The sequence below is a fragment of the Arachis duranensis genome, chromosome 3 (assembly GCF_000817695.3).
Source record: "Arachis duranensis cultivar V14167 chromosome 3, aradu.V14167.gnm2.J7QH, whole genome shotgun sequence".
NCBI lineage: Eukaryota > Viridiplantae > Streptophyta > Magnoliopsida > Fabales > Fabaceae > Arachis > Arachis duranensis.
Genome location: NC_029774.3, coordinates 84,158,124 through 84,172,747, shown reverse-complemented (window position 1 = coordinate 84,172,747; position 14,624 = coordinate 84,158,124). Strand labels below are relative to the sequence as shown.

The window sequence follows — 14,624 nt, the reverse complement described above, 5'->3', positions numbered from 1 at the left end:
GCTTCTTTTCCTTTCTTTCTCACTTTTATAAATATTTTTAGTTATGAATTACTAACTCTTTCCATTGGGAAAGAGAGCTCTGTTGCTATTTGATGGATTGATTATTTTTATTCTTCTTCTTCTATTCATCTCTCTTGATTTACTAGAAATAATTTCATTCTTCAAGCTTAGCATTCAATTATCTTGGAAAAGAGATTGACTGCAATTGGGTATTATGGGAACATTGGAAAAGGAAACATAGAACCATGCTTGAAATTCTTTCTCATACCTGAATATATTTGGGTTTTGGAACGGATATGGTGACATGAAATCTCTCCACTACTTAGGTATAGGAAAGTGTATGGTATAATCAGGGATCATTCTTCATCTCTTCTCATGAGCAATTGGACCAAGGAATTGGCTGATTATCAAGATTTGAGAGATTGAGTCACCAAGGAATTGGGGCTCAATCAATCATGATTGCCAAGAGGTCAACGAGTTGCATGATTGAAGGGGAGATGAAATCAATTAATCTGGAGAGTGCAATATCTCTTGATTAGAAGATACCTTACTTCCCATAAGCTTGGTGAGCAACGAAGAAGAGAAGGAATTGGAAAAAAGCTACCAAGAAGAAAGATTAGAAGAAGTGGTACAAGCAACTAGCCCCCATATACATGATGATTCCGCATCAACATATGATCCTTTCGAGCTTGAAGAGTCCTTCCTACTATGCTTGGAATTGATGATGAGGTAGATTTTAATCAACCTCCTACTTATGATTTGAGTGATGGGGAAAAGCTAGAAGAAATTGGTGAAGAGGAACTTGAACTTGAAAAAGCTTGGCAAGAGGTAGAGCTTGAAGAACCTTGCCAAGTGGTGGAAGCCTCTAGAAGAGGATGGACGGGAGTGGAACGTGCTCTATCAAGACCGTTGGGAACTCTAACCATCCCCTAGCCATGGGTTTGAGGTCAAGCCTTCTCAGTTGAACCGGCTTGCCTTTAGAGTCTCTCTTCCATTGGGCTCCTTCCACATAGATATCCGTGAGGACTTGGTCCAACCTTTGATCAATGTTGGCCCTTCTTGTGAAAGGATGAAGATCTCCTTGCATCATTGGAAAGTTGAATGATAACCTCACAGTTTCTGGACTAAAATCCAAGTATTTCCCCCCGAACCACTGTGAGCCAATTTTTTGGATTCAGGTTCACACTTTGATCATGGTTCTTAGTAATCCATGCATTAGCATAGAACTCTTGAACCATTAAGATTCCGACTTGTTGAATGGGGTTGGTGAGAACTTCCCAACCTCTTCTTCGAATCTCTTGTCGGATCTTCGGATATTCGCTCTTTTTGAGCTTGAAGGGGACCTCGGGGATTAAATTTTTCTTGGCCACAACTTCATAGAAGTGGTCTTGATGGACCTTTGAGATGAATCTCGCCATCTCCCATGACTCGGAGGTGGAAGCAATTGCCTTCCCTTTCCTCTTTCTAGAAGTTTCTCCGGTCTTATGTGCCATTAATGGTTATAGAAAAACAAAAAGTAACGCTTTTTCCCACACCAAACTGAAAAGGTTTGCTTGTCCTCGAGCAAAAGAAGAAAGAACTGAGGAGAAGAAGAAGAAATGGAAATGTGTGAAGGGTTCAGCCGAGGGGTAGGAAGTGTTGGTGATGTATGAAAATGAAGGAGTGTAGAGGGTTATTTATAGGGTAAGGGAGATAGGGGATCCGTGTGAGAAGGGGTGGGTTTGGGAGGGAAATGGTTTTGAATTTGAATGGTGAGGTAGGTAGGGTTTATTTTGGGAAATAGTGGATGGATGTGAGTGGTGGAGAGATTATGGGGAAGAGGGTACGATTTGATAGGTGAATGGTGTTTGGAGAAGAGTGTTATGGAAAGGTGTGAAGAAGGGAGAGAGTGAGTCGGGGTAGGTAGGGATTATGTGGGGTCCACAGATCCTGACATGTCAAGGATTTCTCATCCCTGCACCTTTTTGGTGTTTAAACGTCCACTGTGTGTCATTTCTGGCATTAAACGCCAGGTTGATGCCCATTTCTGGCATTAAACACCAGTCTGGCTGCCAATTCTGGCGTTTAACGCCCAGAATGCTGCTAGACTGGGCGTTAAACACCCATTCTGCTACCCTTACTGGTGTTTAACGCCAGCCAGACACTAGACATCATTTTCTGGCATTAAACGCCAGTCTGTGTGCCATTTATGGCGTTTAACGCCCAAAATGCTGCCAAACTGGGCGTTAAACGCCCATTTTACTATCCTTACTGTTGTTTAAATGCCAGTAAGCCCGTCTTCCAAGGTGTGCTATTTTTGATGCCATTTTTGATTCCGCTTTAATTCTGCAGCTGTTTTTGTGACTTCACATGATTATCAACCTAAAGAAAACATATACTAACAATGGAAAAGTAATTAATATAGATAAATAAAATTGGGTTACCTCCCAATAAACGCTTTTTTAATGTCAATAGCTTGACAGGAAGCTCTTATAGAGCTTCACAGATGCTTATAGCATGATTGTGGCCTCCCAACACCAAACTTAGAAGTTGAGTGTGGGGGTTCTGTCTGATTCTATATTGAGAGAAGCTTTTCATGCTTCTTCTCCATGTTTACAGAAGAAGATCCTTGAGTCTTAAACACAAGGTAGTCCTCATTCAATTGAAGGACTAACTCTCCTCTGTCCACATCAATCACAGCCCTTGCTGTGGCTTGGAAGGGTCTTCCAAGGATGATGGATTCTTCCTTATCCTTCCCAGTGTCTAGGATTATGAAGTCAGCAGGGATGTAAAGGCCTTCAACTTTCACTAAGACATCCTCTATAAGTCCATAAGCCTGTTTCATTGATTTTTCTGCCATCTCTAGTGAGATTCTTGCAGCTTGCACCTCAAAGATCTCTAGTTTCTCCACTACAGAGAGTGGCATGAGGTTGATACCTGATCCCAGGTCACACAGAGCCTTCTCAAAGGTCATGGTGCCTATGGTGCAAGGTATTAAGAACTTTCCGGGATCTAATTTCTTTTGAGGTAATGTCTGCTAAATCCAGGTATTCAGTTCATTGATGAGCAATGGAGGTTCATCCTTCCAAGTCTCATTACCAAATAACTTGGCATTCAGCTTCATGATTGCTCCTAGATATTGAGCAAATTTCTCTTCAACAATATCTTCGTCTTCTTCAGAGGAAGGATACTCATTAGAGCTCATGAATGACAATAGTAAGTTCAGTGGAATCTCTATGGTCTCTGTGTGAGCCTCAGATTCCTTTAGTTCCTCAATAGGAAACTCCTTATTGGTCAGTGGACGTCCCTTGAGGTCTTCCTCACTGGGAATCACTACCTTTTCACTCTCTCCAGGTTCAGCCATTTTGGTTATAGTTATGGCCTTGCACTCTCTTTTGGGATTTTCTTCTATATTGATTGGGAGAGTACTAGTAGGAGTTTCAGTAACTCTTTTTTTTCAGCTGACCCACTTGTGTCTCCAAATTTCTGATGGAAGACCTTGTTTCATTCATGAAACTGAGAGTGGTTTTAGATATATCAGGGACTATGTTTGCTAAGCCAGAGAGGCTCTTCTCAGAATTCTCTGCCTGTTGCTGAGAAGATGATGGAAAAGGCTTGCTATTGCCAAACCTATTTCTCCCACCATTATTGTTGTTGAAGCCTTGTTGAGGCTTCTGTTGATCCTTCCCTGAGAAATTTGGATGATTCCTCCATGAAGGATTATAGGTGTTTTCATAGGATTCTCCCATGTAATTCACCTCTTCCATTGCAGGATTCTCAGGGTCATAAGTTTCTCCTTCAGAGGAGGCTTCTTTAGTACTGCCGGATGCAGCTTGCAATCCAGTCAGATTCTGAGAAATCATATAGACTTGCTGAGTCAATATTTTGTTTTGAGCCAATATGGCATTTAGAGTATCAATCTCAAGAACTCCTTTCTTATGATTCATCCCATTATTCACAGGATTTCTTTCAGAAGTGTACATGAACTGGTTATTTGCAACCATCTCAATGAGTTCTTGGGCTTCTGCAGGGGTTTTCAGATGAAGAGATCCACCAGCAGAATGGTCCAATGATATCTTAGACAATTCAGACAGACCATCATAGAATATTCATATGACACTCCATTCTAGAAGCATGTCAGAAGGACACCTTTTGATTAGTTTCTTATATCTTTCCCAAGCTTCATAGAGGGATTCACCTTCTTTCTGTCTGAAGGTTTGGACGTCCACTCTAAGCTTGCTCAGCTTTTGAGGTGGAAAGAATTTCGTCAAGAAAGCGTTGACCAACTTGTCCCAAGAGTTCAGGCTTTCTCTAGGTTGTGAGTCCAACCATGTTCTAGCTCTGTCTGTTACAACAAAGGGGAAAAGCATAAGTCTGTAGACCTCAGGATCAACCCCATTGGTCTTAACAGTATCATTGATCGGCAAGAATTCAACTAAGAACTGATGAGGATCTTCCGATGGAAGTCCATGAAACTTTCAATTCTGCTGCATTAGAGAAACTAATTGAGGCTTAAGCTCAAAGTTGTTTGCTCCAATGGTCGGAATTGAGATGCTTCTTCCATAGAAGTTGGAAGTTGGTACAGTATAGTCACCAAGCATCTTCCTTGCATCTCTAGCATTGTTGTTGGGTTCGGATGCCATGTCTGCTTCTTTTTCGAGATTTTCTGTAAGGTCTTCTCTGGAATGTTGTGCTTTAGCTTCTCTTAGCTTCCTCTTCAGAGTCCTTTCAGTTTCAGGATCAACTTCAACAAGAATGTCCTTATCCTTGTTCCTGCCTCATATAAAAAAGAAGAGAACAGAAAAGAAGAGGAATCCTCTATGTCACAGTATAGAGATTCCATTATGTGTCATAGAAAAAGAAAAATAGAATGAAGAAGGAAGAAGAAATTCGAACACACACAGAGAGAGAAGGTTTGAATTATGAGTAGAAGAGAAGTGTTAGTAAATAAATAAAATAAATAGAAAGAGATGAGAGAGAAAGTATTCGAATATTAATTAAAAGAAAAGAAAAATATTTTTGTTTTTATTTTAATTATTGGTTAGTATTCAAAAATATTAAAAGAAATGAAATAAAATTAGAATTTAGAACAGTCAGTTAATTAAAAAGAATTTTGAAAAAGTGGCTAGTTGTTTTCAAAAAATGAGAAGTGGAAAAGCAGTTAGGTGGTTTTGAAAAAGATAAGAAATAGTAAACTTTTTAAAATTGAAACAAACAAGTCAAGTAGTTAGTTGATAAAGATTTGAAAATAAATTATTTTGAAATTAAAAGATATGATTGAAATTAAAATTTTAAAAAGATATGATTGAAATTTATTTTGAAAAATAATTGAAAAGAAATTAAAAAGATTTAATTTTTAAAATTAAAGTTGATGACTTGACTAATAAGAAACTAAAAGATATGATTCTAGAATTCAAAGATTAAACCTTTCTTAACAAGAAAGTAACAAACTTAAAATTTTTGAATCAAAACATTAATTTTTAGCAAGGATTTTCAAAAATATGAAATAAAATTAAGAAAACGATTTTGAAAAATTAGTTTTAAAATTTTCGAAAACATTAAAAGAAAAATGAAAAATATTTTGAAAAAATTTAGAATGAAATTCGAAAATCATAAAAAAATGAAAAAGAATTGATTTTGAAAAAGATTTGAAAAGATAAAGTTTTTAAATTGAAATTTTGACTTGACTAACAAGAAACAATTAAATTTTAAAATTTTTTGACCAAGTCAACTCAAAATTTCAAAAATTATAAAAAGAATAAGGAAAAGATATTTTTTTGACTTTTGAATTTTTAATGAGGAGAGAGAAAAACAACAAAATAAAACAACATAAAAATTTAAGATCAAAACAAATAATGCATGCAAGAACACTGTGAATGTCAAGATGAACACCAAGAACACTTTGAAGATCAAGATGAACATCAAGAACATACTTTTTAAAATTTTTTAAGAAAAGAAAGACATGCAAGACACCAAACTTAAAAATTTTTTAATGTTTAGACACCATGAATTCGAAAATGCACAAGAAAAATAAGAAAAGATACAAAACAAGAAAATTTAAAGATCAAACAAGAAAAATCATCAAGAACAACTTGAAGATCAAGAAAGAACACATGATGAATTTTCGAAAGTCTAATAAAGATTAAAGACATGCAAAACACCAAACTTAAAATTTGACACTAGACTCAAACAAGAAACACACATAAAATAAAATTACCCAATCTAAGCAACAAGATGAACCGTCAGTTGTCCAAACTCAAACAATCCCCGGTAATGGCGCCAGAAACTTGGTGCACGAAATTGCAATTATACTTTTGCAACTTCGCACAACTAACCAGCAAGTGCACTGGGTCGTCCAAGTAATAAAACCTTATGCGAGTAAGGGTCGATCCCACAGAGATTGTCGACTTGAAGTAAGCTATGGTCATCCTGTAAATCTTAGTCAGGCGAATTCAAATGGTTATGAGGTTTTGATAATTAAAGGATAAATAAAACATAAAATATGATAAAGATACTTATGTAATTCATTGGTGGGAATTTCAGATAAGCGTTTGAAGATGCTTTGTTGCTTCTGAACCTCTGCTTTCCTATTGTCTTCATCTAATCATGCATGCTCCATTCCATGGCAAGCTGTATGATCCTCTCAGTGAAAATGGTCCAGGCTACAGTTTCTGTACGGCTAATCAACTGTCGGATTTCTCGTCTCGGATAAAAAATACCAGGCACAGCTACCGCACAGCTAATCATCCGTCGGTTCTCACTTGTGTCGGAATAGGATTTGTCTATCCTTTTGCACACTGTCACTGCGCCCAACATTCACGAGTTTGAAGCTCGTCACAGTCATCGCATCCCAGATCCTACTCGGAATACCACAGACAAGGTTTAGACTTTTTGGATCTCAGGAATGTTGCCAATTGGTTCTAGCCTATACCACAAAGGTTCTGATCTCATGCATTCGAATGCTCTGTTGTCAGGAGAGGCAAGTCAGATTCGTGGATCAGAGACCCAAGAGAATATACTCTGGCTGTCGTCCAATGACTACGTTGAATATCATGTAGACCGCTTGTGGTTGTCAGGCACGCGGATCTTGGCTAAGCGAGTAACGAAGATAGTGGGTGATTGTCACGGATCACCCCTTCATTCTGACTTAACTAAATTAAGTACGAGAGTATATCTTGGAGAAAAAGTAAGCGTGAATTGAAAGAGAAACAATAGTACTTGCATTAATTCATGAAGAACAGCAGAGCTCCGCACCTTAATCTATGAGGTGTAGAAACTCCACCATTGGAAAATACATAAGAGAAGAAGGTCTAGGCATGGCCGAATGGCCAGCCTCCTGATGAGTCCATATTTTCTGATATATTTTGCCTTGATTTGGATGGATTCTAGCATATGAACTCACACTTAAGCACTCAAATAGCATACTTTTGTGTTTGATCCCTAATTTGAACCTAAATGTAAAACCATGCAATGTTGTGCTTTGATAGAGCAAATTAATTCTACTTTTATGTTATTCGATGCCGTGATATGGTTTGTGAGTGATTTCAGACCTTGAAGGCAAGAATGGATGGCCAAAAGTGGAAGAAAGCATGTACAAGGGAGAAAACATGAAGAAAACAAGGAAAAGTACACATAGCGAAGTGTGCGTACGCACAAGCGAGGGTTTCCATGTGTGCGTGTGCACAAGCACCTGTGCGTACGCACAGGTCGATTTTTAGCCGAGTGTGTGGACGCACACATCTGTGCGTCCGCACAGGTCCCTGCACGTGATTTTGTTATTGAGACGCGTGCTATGCGTTTTCTGAGGGCTTTTGGCCCAAATTTTGAAGGCTTGGAGCTGAATTTGGAGTGCTATATAAGGGGGATTCAACACTTAGTAAAGGGGGGCTCACTTAGATAGTTTTGAAAGGGTAATTAGGAGTAGGAGTAAAAGTATTGTAGCATTACTCTCTTAGGGTTTTATTTTCATTTCCATTTCCATTGTAGCAGTTTATAGCAAGCTTTAATTTTGGATGGTGATCAACTCTTTTGTGAGTACTCTTAATTTCCTCTTTAATTAAAGCACTTTTACTATTATTTTTTTTTGGTTCAAGTTACTTTGTTCATATTTGCAATTTTGTGTTACTTGAAGTTTTGATCAATAAATTTAATATTTCATGCTTTCTTTATGCCTGTTTGGATGTTTATTGTTGATATTGTTGATAGTTGATTATAGTTTTCCATTTTAATTTGCAATTTTCCATGTTTTACTTTTATGCACACCAAGTGTTTGTGAAAATGCCACTTGGTAATTTTGAGTAGATTTTCATACCTTGGCTTGTGGTTTGAGTTCCTAGGATACTAGAGTCATAATGTCCGATATTTAGTGGTGATTCTTGGGTAGTTAGTTGACTCTTGTTTCCATTGAGGCTAGCCTTTTATCAACTAGTTTGATAAGTGTGTCGGGACTTATGGATTAAGGTCAATTATGCTTGCCTGGCTTACTTCATGATGGTTGGGGTTAACTAGGCAAGACTAACTCATCATAATTACCATAGTTGTGGTTGTGACGATGATAGGATTCCTTGGATCTTCCCTCCCAAGTCAAGGCCCCCTTTTATGCATTAATTACAATTTTGCTCATTACTTAGTTCTTTGATTTCTTAGTTCTTTTAATCGTTGATTTCTCGCTTGAAAATCCCTTTTTGGTCGTAACAACCAAAGAAGTAACACCTCAATTGCGTTCCTAGGGAGAACGACCCGAGGTTTAAGTACTTGGTTATTTTGTATTGAATTTATTATTTGATTGATGGCCAATTTGTTGGGTTAGGACTATACTTACAACGCAAATTCCATTTTGATAATCAAATTCCTAACCTATGCAAATCGGATGTTGTCAAATTTGGCGCCGTTGCCGGGGAACCTTGCATCTGGTGTTAAATCTTTTGGTTGATGTGAATATGTTGATAGTGTAAATAGCACTTTTTGGTTGTTTGTTTGCTTTTGTTAGTAAGTTTTTGTTTTTGTTTTCTTGATGACTTTTACACACCATCACCACAATGCACCCCAAAGGAACCCAAACACTTACCTTTATAGTCACCAATCTTACACACCATCACCCCACTACATACAAAGCCAAAACCCCCCACCCTCACGAGTTTGATTGTCAACCTTCATCAATCAGCCACACAAGACATACTTCTCATGCTCATTCAAGGACAACAAGAGTTCTGGAAGAAGCAAGAGCTCTCCATGTCCACCTTAGCAAAGGCTTTGGATTATTTAGCTTCATTGCATTCATGTCACAAGCAAGAAACTCAAGTGGATGAATGTATGGAACCAAGTAAGAAGTATGGAGTGAAAGAAATAGTGCACAATTAAGAAGAAGATGTCAAGTTACAAGATGAAGTGAAATAGGGGTTAAATAAAGAGTTGGTAGGAATTGATCAAGAGGATTCCATCATCCAAGATTTTTTGTCTAACTTGGGTAATTCCTTTGATAACCTTCATGAGTCTCCACTAGTAGATTCGGAAGGAGATGCTGATGTGAATTTCACACAACCTCCAATTTTTAACTTGAGTGATGATGAGGCAGATTCAGAAGAGGTTGAGGAAGATTTCAGCTGCCATGAGATGAAAGAAATTATTCACAATAGAATTGAGCAGGTGAAGAGCTCTCCAACGAGATTTCTAGGCCCACATCAATACGCCATCTTGGAAACGGATGTTCAACTTCGAATCTTTCTTGGAGTAGTGGATGGTGAAGAGAACAATGTTGATTGGCAAGGGAACGGTAAGTACATCAAAAGGGCCAATCTAACATTTAGAGCTCAAACCGTCAAACTTTGCCACTATCCACTGGAAGCGGCGAGCGTTGCGGCGCTCGATGCGGTGCAAGGTCTCCAAAATCTCCCGACCCAGCTCATAAGGCATCTATAATCGGGGTACAGGAACAGGAGGTGTTGGTGGTGCTGATGGCTCTGCTTCTACTGATGTAGGCTCAGAGGTCTTCTTCTTCAGAGGCGGTCCTTTGAAGTCTCCGTATGGCAGAAAGGGCTGCTTATTGATGTAGGCAGACATCCGTTCTGTCGAACGTGTCTCTACACCAGATAAGGATGCAATTCTGATGATCAATGATGGAAAGGGAACGTTGAATTCCAGCTGTAGGTTCACCCCTTAGGAAAACAATTTTGGCATCCCTCTTTAGAAGATTCGTGTAAAATTCCTTGACCAAGTGGTCATTTACTTCCACCGGGTCGGATTTTACGGATCCCCAATGATAGAAATCAAGTTGGTTTAGGATCGCATCCGCATATTTCTCAAGCAGGTTCAGCTTTCTCTCATAATGAAAGGCACATTTTTCTAATTTTTTATATTGCTCCTGGGCTTCAGCATTAATGAATGTGTCTGGTTGGTCAGTTGGGGGTACGGGAGGAGGGTGAGCCAAAGGGTTGGCTTTCTCCTTCCCATTATGAGCCATCCTGCAAAAGACAAAAATAGAGTACAACTCAGGGGAAGATAAAAGTCGCATGAAGAAGAAGGATATACTCAAACAGTTCACGTAAGACCCAATCAAATAAACAATAATCAAATCAAGGGATAATATGCATAGAGCAATGAAATGTTCAAAAGAAATGTGTTTTCCCAAGATTAAGCAACCTAAGCAACAAATGAATATGTAAACAAACAATGGACGCATAGGTATGTCTTAGGTGCATTATGTAAGTGAATTGAATTGGAAAAGTTGATTAATGCAATTGTACTTTGAAAATTGAAAAGAGTGTCAAACAGAAGCACAACAGGCAATAATCAAGGTCACAGTGAAGGCATGACGTATTTATTTTTAGGAGATGAGGAATGATCACATATGCATAGCTTCTCGTCCAAAGCAATATCCGATTGAAACACGGATTGCATTGCCCAAAATTTTAAAGAAACAAGTTGTTATGTATATGGTCAATAATGTAGAAGATACATGAATACACATTTGATCAATTCACATAGAAAACCATGTATATACTGAGGTCAACATCACCAAACATGTTTCAAAATTTATGAGTTTAAAGCTGGTTTGGTGTTTTAAGCCAAAAGAAAATAGCATTCAGTACATAATGTAGCAAATCAGCATACTATGCACTTGTAAAGGCATCAAACATAGTGATTTTAGCTTGGTATTGTACTGGTGCACGAAATTGTGATCTCTAGCAATGACATTCAACTTGGTATGCGCATCTACTAACTCAGCACTTTCTTCACAACTCCGCACAACTAACCAGCAAGTGCATTGGGTCGTTCAAGTAATAAATATTACGTGAGTAAGGGTCGATCCCACAGAGATTGTTGGTATGAAGCAAGCTATGGTCATCTTGTAGATCTCAGTTAGGCTGATTCAAATGGTTATGGAATTTTTGAAATTTAAAGATAAATAAAACATAAAATAAAGATAGAAATACTTATGTAAATCATTGGTGGGAATTTCAGATAAGTGTATAGAGATGCTTTATCCCTGTTGAATCTCTACAACATACTGCTTTCTTACTTTCAATCCTTCATACTCCTTTCCATGGCAAGCTGTATGTAGGGCATCACTGTTGTCAATGGCTACTTCCCATCCTCTCAGTGAAAAAGGTCCAAATGCTCTTGTCACAGCACGGCTAATCATCTGTCGGTTCTAGATCATGTCGGAATAGAATCCACTAATTCTTTTGCGTTTGTCATCACGCCTAACAATCGCGAGTTTGAAGCTCGTCACAGTCATTCAATCCCTGAATCCTACTCGGGATACCACAGACAAGGTTTAGACTTTCCAAATTCTCAGGAATGGCCGCCAATAATTCTAGCTTATACCACGAAGATTCTGGTTAGGGAATCCAAGAGATACTCGCTCGTTCTAAGGTAGAATGGAAGTGGTTGTCAATCACGCGTTCATAGGTGAGAATGATGATGAGTGTCACGGATCATCACATTCATCATGTTGAAGTGCAACGAATATCTTAGAATAAGAATAAGCTGAATTGAATAGAAAATAGTAGTAATTGCATTAAAACTCGAGGTACAGCAGAGCTCCACACCTTAATATATGGTGTGTAGAAACTCCACCATTGAAAATACATAAGTGATGAAGGTCCAGGCATGGCCGAGAGGCCAGCCTCCAAAACGTGATCAAAGGATCAAAATACAATCCAAAGATGTTTAATACAATAGTAAAATGCCCTATTTATACTAGACTAGCTACTAGGGTTTACAGAAATAAGTAATTGATGCATAAATCAACTTCCGGGGCCCACTTGGTGTGTGTTTGGGCTGAGCTTGAGCTTTACACATGCAGAGGCTTCTTTTGGAGTTAAACGCCAAGTTGTAACGTGTTTTTGGCGTTTAACTCTGGTTTATGACGTATTTCTGGCGTTTGACTCCAGAATGCAGCATGGAACTGGCGTTGAACGCCAGTTTACGTCATCTAATCTCGAATAAAGTATAGACTATTATATATTGTTGGATTCATAGTGTTCTTCATGATCTTCAAGTTGTTCTTGGTAAGTCTTCTTGTTTGATCTTGATGTTTTCTTGTTTTGTATTCTTTGTTGTTTATCATATGCATTTTTCGTTTGTTAGAGTCCAAGCATTAAAGATTTCTAAGTTTGGTGTCTTGCATGTTTTCTTTGCATAAAAAATTTTTCAAAAATATGTTCTTGATGTTCATCATGATCTTCAAAGTGTTCTTGGTGTTCATCTTGACATTCATAGAGTTCTTGCATGCATCATGTGTTTGGATCCAAAATTTTCATGTTTTGGGTCATTTTTATGTTTTTCTCTCTCGTCATTAAAAATTCAAAAATAAAAAAAATTATCTTTTCCTTATTTCTCTCAAAAATTCGAAATTTTGGGTTGACTTGGTCAAAAATTTTTAAAATTAGTTGTTTCTTACAAGTCAAGTCAAATTTTCAATTTTAAAAATCTTATCTTTTCAAAATCTTTTTCAAAAATCATATCTCTTTCATTTTTTTACTATTTTTCGAAAATTCTTTAAAATATTTTTTCAAAAATCTTTTTCTTAATTATATTTTTATTTTCAAAAATTATGCTAACAATTAATGTGATTGGTTCAAAAATTTGAAGTTGTTAATTTGTTGTTAAGAAAGGTTCAATCTTTAAATTCTAGAATCTTATCTTTTAGTTTCTTGTTAGTTAAGTAATTAATTTTAATTTTAAAAATTAAATCTATCTTATCTTATCTTTTATATCATATCTTTTTAAAAATTTTATCTTTTTCAAAAATTTGATTTTTAAAATATCTTTTCTAACTTCTTATCTTATCTTTTCAAACTTGATTTTCAAATCTTTCTCAACTAACTATTTGACTTTTTGTTTGTTTCTTATCTTTTTCAAAACCACCTAACTACTTTTCCCTCTCTAATTTTCGAAAATATCTCATCCCTTTTTCAAAATTCTTTTTAAATTAACTAATTGATTTAAATTTAAATTTTAATTATATCTCATCTTTAATTTTCGAAAATCATTAACTCCTTTTCAAAATTAATTTTTGAATTCTCTCTCTCATCTTCTTCTATTTATTTATTCATTTACTAACACTTCTCTTCACCTCTCTTCATCTCCAATCACTGCCTCTATCCTTACCCTTGTGTTTGGATTCTCCTTTCTTTATTCTTTTCTTCTTCTACTAATAATAAGGATCCTTGTTACTGTGACATAGAGGATTCCTCTTCTTTTCTTGTTCTCTTCTCTTTCATATGAGCAGGAACAAGGAAAAAGGCACTCTTGTTGAAGCTGATCCTGAACCTGAAAGGACTCTGAAGAGGAAACTAAGAGAAGCTAAATTACAACAATTCAGAGGCAACATTTCTGAAATTTTTGAACAAGAGAAGGAGATGGCAGCCGAACCCAACAACAATAATGCAAGGAGGATGCTTGGTGATTTTACTAAACCCACATCCAAGTTTGATGGAAGAAGCATCTCAATTCCTGCCATTGGAGCAAACAATTTTGAGATGAAACCTCAATTAGTTGCTTTAATGCAACAGAACTGCAAGTTCCATGGACTTCCATCTGAAGATCCTTATCAGTTTTTAACTGAGTTCTTGCAGATTTGTGAGACTGTTAAGACGAATGGAGTAGATCCTGAAGTCTACAGGCTCATGCTTTTCCCTTTTGCTGTAAGAGACAGAGCTAGAACATGGTTAGACTCACAACCTAAAGATAGCCTGGACTCCTGGGATAAGCTGGTCACAACCTTCTTGGATAAATTCTTTCCTCCTCAAAAGCTGAGCAAGATTAGAGTGGATGTTCAGACCTTCAAGCAAAAAGATGGTGAATCCCTCTATGAAGCTTGGGAAAGATACAAGAAGATGACCAAAAAGTGTCCTTCTGACATGTTTTCAGAATGGACCATATTAGATATATTCTATTATGGTCTATCTGAGTTTTCTAAGATGTCATTGGACCATTCTGCAGGTGGATCCATTCACCTAAAGAAAATGCCTACAGAAGCTCAAGAACTTATTGACATGGTTGCAAATATCTTTAATGCAACAGAACTGCAAGTTTTATGGACTTCCATTTGAAGATCCTTACCAGTTTTTAACTGAGTTCTTGCAGATTTATGAGACTGTTAAGACAAATGGAGTAGATCCTGAAGTCTACAGGCTCAC

The 14,624-nt window shown here is 37.2% G+C and overlaps 1 non-coding gene across 1 annotated transcript; it reads right to left on the bottom strand.

Moving 5' to 3' along the window:
* Positions 1-14,243: 14,243 nt before the first annotated feature.
* Positions 14,244-14,350, bottom strand: LOC127746165 (small nucleolar RNA R71). Its single transcript, XR_008007784.1, has one exon. It is a non-coding gene; the product is annotated as a small nucleolar RNA R71 (small nucleolar RNA).
* Between the last annotated feature and the right edge of the window lie 274 nt (positions 14,351-14,624).